Raw genomic sequence first — 6528 nt, forward strand, 5'->3', positions numbered from 1 at the left:
AAAGTGAAATAAACAAATTACAGATGAGAATTAAGAAAATAATTTTTTCACAATACTTCAAAAAGCAAACTTTGTTGATATGACAATTTCATGATTTATAGCACCTGGAAACATATGAAGACAGCTTTACATTGGTGAATCCAATTCATTCTTCAGAAATGAAAAATTAAGTATCAATTGAAAACATTTTTAGCTATAAGTAACATAATATGTAAATACCAGTGCTTTACATTTATTTTGCTCCTTTGAAACTGTTTAGAAAATAGCATTAGTGTGGGGTAGATACATAGAAATGGCTCATTGGTCCACATCTCTTCAGTTTTAAATGTCAACATTCATAGTAATTCAGTTTCACTTCCTGTTATAGATGAAATGTCATGAGTTTGGAATATAGAGAGATGTTGACCTGTTACATCTCTCTTTCAGTTAGAAATGCCTTTTCCCCCAGAAACATTCATGGAAATGTGTACTTGACTCGCTATTTATGATTCTACAATTATCCCTCTATTCTTTCTGAACTACAATGGAGAAAGAAGAAGATAAACTCTCAAACATTTAAATTTGCAAAGAAATTCTTTGGAAACCAAGATTGGATATAAAATTAGAATGTCTGTTATATATGCTTACTAAGTGTTTATATCAAAGTTGCTCATTAACTGAGTACCAGCTTATGTACAGTAATATGCAGAATCTCCTTACAAAAGAAATGACATTGAACCTAAACTACAGTAGCACAATGGTAAGAAGTAAAGAACATAAAGCCACTGGTTACTTTTCTCACCACATATCTAGAATTGCATTTTAATGTAAGTTGCCTTGGAAGGCATCTGGTTAACAGTCACTATTTTTATTCATATGTTTCTTTTTTTTTTTGGCAAATGACTCTGTGATTTTTTTTCCTTCAAGCTGATAATAGCAAGGATTACTTAATATTCTCCATATGTAAATATATGTACCATCCAGCAAAATGCTTTCTTGCAACATAAGCATACTATCATCACTACTTACTGATATATTAAAATATTTTTTGATTGGTCACTATGTTTTAATATTTGTGTTTTACTTAAAGAGATTCTATGTGGTATGAATGAGATGTCCTTCATATTCTCAGCATTTAAATACTTACTTGCCAGTGAATAGCTCTGTTGGATACCTTAGAAGTCACAATGATGGTGAAGGAAATAAGTTACTGCGGGAGGGCTTTGAGGTTTCAAAAGACACCTGCCATTTTGAGTTTCTCTCTCTGCTTTCCACTTATGGTTTAAGAAGTAGATGCTCAGCTCACTGCTTCAGCCATTATGGCTGCCTGCTGCCAGGTGTCCCCACCAAGATGGACTCTTATAGCTCTGGAATTAGAAGCAAAATAAACCCTTGCCTTAGTCATGATGTTTTATTACAGCAATAGAAAAGTAACTAATATGAATGATTTCAAAATGTTTGACAATACATAAACATATAGAATGTTTTGTGGTTGCATTTACCCCACATTGCCCTCTTTTATCCTATTATCAACTCTGGCTGAATTTCTTATTCCCAACTACCACTCTTGGACCTCCATGTTTGTTGTTATGTTTATTGTATTGTTTTTTTTTTGGTTTGGATCACCTCTTAGGCACATCTCTTGTGTGTTCAGGATTGTAACTCATAATTCACCTACAGCAGACAGTGATGCATATATTCTCCTCATCCTTTGGCATTTGTAGCCCTAATAGGTCTTCCAGTGTAGTTCTCAGAACTTTGCTGGAGGTAACACAGCTATTCCATTTAGGACTGAGCACTCAAAAGCCCCTTACATTTTGGCCAATTATGAATCTCTATATTAGTTATTTTTCTCTCCAAAAGAATCTTCTCTACAAATCTTCAAAGGAAGGTTATTAGTATATAAGCAGGAATATAAACTTTTAGGAAGAGATTTTAGTATCCAGTCACATAACAAAGCATCAAAAGTACATTGCCCTCTCAGACCTTGGTTCTCCCCAGATATTGGCCCTTTACCAGATTCACAGCACTAAGCACATGTTTACTACAATAGAACAGGTCAGAAAGCAATTGGTTACACCTATAACTGTCATGCCACTACTACAGTAGTGAATGCATCTTGCACTTTGTCATCATTTAACAATCACAACAGGGAAATAGCATTGATGATTTTTCTTCCCCAGAAGCTTCTTCAGATATTTCCAGCATTATAAATGCCACCTACCAGGGAGTAAAGTTTCTATCTTGGTTGTATCTTGATTTCTTTGTGTATCATATCTAATGCACATGATTATTTTCAGCACAACTGTCTTACCATCAAGTTCTGCTCCATAACCAAGAATAATGGGAAAAGCCTGCATTGTTTTGAGGGTCTCTCAGACTTGTGAGGAAATAATTCATAAGAAGATATCCTACACCGGCCACTGTGATTTCTGTATAAAAAAAAAATCTATGTTTTCTGGGAACAATATTATCAACTCAAACAGAATACTTGTGTTCATACCCATTTAAAATTTTGTATTTAATTTACTTAATGAGAACTAATTACTACAAACACCTACATCAATTCTCTAATATTGCAAGTACTACTTATCACCTGCTGGGATTTTTCTTTCATTAAAACTTAATGCTTGCATTTCTCTATAAAATAACCATTACAGAATTATTACCTTGATGGAAATCTAATCAAAAACAATTAATAGTAAAGTTTGATATCATGGAATGACAAGAATCTTTATTCACTTGTTGGTGAATAGATGACAAACTAGATTAAAGTTTTTTGATCAAATGAAAGGCAAGACTTTTGTCTCTGTTCCAGTTTCCAAAAATACTTAAATGAACAAGGAAAAAATATTTAATATATCTTCAATGCACAAAACACAACTTAGGTTCAGTCAAAAAAAATAATAATGTACGGAGTTAACTCCTACTCTGAATGATGCTAAATAAAATGCTATGTAAATGCATCAATTAAGAGTGACATCCAGCCAGGCAATGGTGGTGCACACATTTAATTCCAGAACTTCAGAGACAGAGGCAGGTGGGTCCCTGAGTTTGAAGCCAGCCTGGGCTATAGAATGAGTTCCAGGACAGTCAAGGCTACACAGAGAAACTGTGTCTTGAAAAATGAAGACAAAAACAAACAACAGGCAAAAGAAGAGTTATATCCCGCTGCTAGTTAGAGAATTAGAGCCCTGGATTTGCTTAAATATATTCTTCTAGGGGCATAAACATAAACTGTTTCAAGCAATAGGCACTCATCACAGAGAGTAAAAGGCAGTCTATCACGTTGCTCAGTGATTATCAGCTGGGAGCTCCCAAGCTCAACTTGTTTGCTCTTGTTACTGGCATGACTCATAAAGTTGGACATGAAACATATAAACACTTCTCAATCATTCTTCTGATACATAAAGACTTGACTCTAAGAAAAATTTGTTGCTAGGTTTTTTCTGTCCTAGTATTTAGTTGAAAACTAATATATTAGTTTAGATTATATAAAGCAATATGTAATGGGAGAGTAGGTCAAGTTAAATAAGAATATTTTTAATGCATTGAATACATGTTCTCCAGCTAGTATGTACATAGATAAATAAACTAATTTCACATTGACTCGTATGTTTTTCAACTCTACTCATGAAAGAAAGAGAAGTGCTTGTGAATTCCAAATGTGATGCTTTGTTTATTTGTTTGTCTTTTAAATATCAATTTAACAGTTATAGTATAAAAGGAACATACAATTTAGCATACAATGGAAGTCAAATTAAAATCTAACAGCGATGATTAATCTTTATGAAATTATAAGGTAAGTATGGCATATCATCCATGCTTTATATCTTCCATTATCTGAGTTGAAATAGGTACTAATGGTAATTGAGATTTAAAGTAAGTTGCAACATTCTCAATCATCAACTGCAAAATACTAAAATAGCAATTCTTCTCCAATTTAGTTATTCTGTAGAAGCATGTGCTTAATGTCTACATTTTGTGTGAAGTGGGGTCACTATTAAATTACTAGATAGATAGATAGATAGATAGATAGATAGATAGATAGATAGATAGATACTTTGGGAGTGTATGTGTATGTTCACAGGAGTGGAATGCTTGGTGGCATGGCACACATAAAATTGGTTTTTATTGAAGGGAATTTTCCAATGACTACACTAACACAGAGTCTCTAAGAGGGAACTAATGATGTCATATCTTTTCCAATACTTGCATTTCCCTTAGTTTTCATTTTAGTCATTGTGGAATGGAGAATCATTTTAAAATTGTGTGTAGTTGAAGTTTTCCTGTGTCTGCCCAGCTCCTGTAGCCGCTAAGACCCAAGTAAACACACAGAGGCTTATATTACTTATAAAGTGTATGGCCATGGCAGGCTTCTTCCTATCTAGTTCTTAAATCTTAAATTAACCTATTTCTATTAATCTATAAGTTGCCATGTGGCTTGTGGCTTACTGGTACTTTTATATCTTGCTTCTTCTGTCTGTCTGGCAACTCCTGACACAGCCTTCCTGTTCCCAGAATTCTCTTCTCTGCTTGTCCTGCCTATACTTCCTGCCTGACTACTGGCCAATCAGCATTTTATTTATTAACCAATCAGAGCAACACATTCACAGCATACAGAGCGATATCTACAGCAATTGTGCTTTATTTTTTAAGCATTTTTTTGAGATTATAATTCCATCATCCTTTCCTTCTTTTTCTTCTCTCAAAATCCTCCTTTGTAATGCCCCTTGCTCTCTTTCAAATTCATGGTCTCTTTTTCTTTAACATTTACTTTTTACATATTCATAAATACGTAGATACAACCTGTTCAGTCTGTATAATGTTACTTGTATGTATGTTTTCTGGGCTAACTATCTGATATTGAATAATCAATTGTTTTTTCTTTCCTTGGAAAACTATTTGTTGGTGGATGTTTTATAAGAATTTTTACTTTCTTAGACCTTTTAAAATATCAGTGCAAGTCTGTTTGCTATTATTTTCATGGTTTGGACCATTTCTTTTTCTAATTAATAATATATGATGTGGGCATGAAATATTTTATTGATTTCATTAACAATTATATTGTAAATATAACATCCTCTTCTAGAAACGGGCTTCTGTTTTGGTGGGGAAATGTTGATTGTTTATATGTATTTAAGCAGAAAATAACAAAATGACACAATTTCCCTATTCTATCCACTTGACTTTTCAAAATTGTCCACTTGCTTCTGCAGCTAACAATGTTCTTAATGATATGTAGTAGTTCTGTTTATTCAAAACTGTTTTAAGTGTTGATAAGCTAGAGAAATACAGATCTATTAACTTTCAACATCTGTATATTTTTCATTTTCTCTGAAAACCAATGTTTGTGGACAAACAGAACACAAAGTGTCAAAGTCAAATTTGCTCAGGAGTGTCTACAATGCAAGATAACATTTTTTTAAATTATTACTTTAGTATAGAACATTTTTTATTGATGGAATTTTTTTTTCCTGAGCTTAAGTACTGCTACATAACCGAAGCAGGCCTCAAAGGTTGATATCCTCCTACTTTACCCTTCCCACTGTTAGCATTATAGATGTACAGCATCATTCCCAGCTCAAACATAATTACTTAATATAATAAATAACATTTATACTTTCTATAATCACTTAATGCTTTTGTTTATTCTGAAAAATTTATTTGTATTCTTTAGTGTAACAATTGCACGTGTGTTTTTTGAGTTAAGACATTCTTCTTCTTCTTAAATTAGCTAATGTATTCATCAATGTCCTAGAACACAAAATGTCACACAATGCTATTACATTAGAAAATTTCTGTTGTCATACTTACCTGGCAGGGGAGATACCATGATCATGAAGGTGGTTTTCCCAGGGCGAGGCTTATCCATTGCACTCCGGATGTGCTGACTCCTGTGATTTCCCCAAATGCGGGAAACTCGACTGCATAATTTGTGGTAGTGGGGGACTGCATTCACGCTCTCCTCTGTACAAAAAAGAAAAAAAAAGAAAAAAAGAAGAAAATTTCTGTTGTCAAATACCACACTTTAATTATTAAAGCTACTTAAAATATTTAAAAATCTACTCTTTAGAAATGTTGTTATTCTATTTTAATTACACTCCATTGCTTTGTGGATTACAGAATGCTTTTCAATATAACCAAACAACAACAACAACAACAAGTCTGCACATTTGAGAATGTAGAATCAAAAGATTAACCTTAAGAATTGATATTCTGTATTATCGAGTCCTCAAATCATTATTCTTAATTGTCCACTAGAACTTAAGACCCTATTGCTAAATACACGTTGAACCTAGAACTTGGAGAAACTGAAACTTGAAAGATGCTATGCAAGCTGCCGAGGGAGAAAAGCAATTTATAATCATACCCAGGTGCAAATAAACCCTTGGAATGGCAAACCATCTGCAATGGGGCAGTCATGGCAGTTATATCTCAAAGTAGCTTTCTAATTGGACTTGAGGCTCACTCAATAGGAAGCAATTTATACCTATAAACTCAGACAAATTCCTTTGGCTAGAGATGTCCTAGACCCTAGGCAGAATC

The 6528-nt window shown here is 33.5% G+C and overlaps 1 non-coding gene across 1 annotated transcript; it reads left to right on the forward strand.

Annotated features, from left to right (window-relative positions):
- Positions 1-5788: 5788 nt before the first annotated feature.
- On the forward strand, positions 5789-5952 carry LOC131922060 (U1 spliceosomal RNA). The gene has a single exon (XR_009382179.1). It is a non-coding gene; the product is annotated as a U1 spliceosomal RNA (small nuclear RNA).
- Positions 5953-6528: the final 576 nt, after the last annotated feature.

The sequence above is a fragment of the Peromyscus eremicus genome, chromosome 11 (assembly GCF_949786415.1).
Source record: "Peromyscus eremicus chromosome 11, PerEre_H2_v1, whole genome shotgun sequence".
Taxonomy (NCBI): Eukaryota; Metazoa; Chordata; class Mammalia; order Rodentia; family Cricetidae; genus Peromyscus; species Peromyscus eremicus.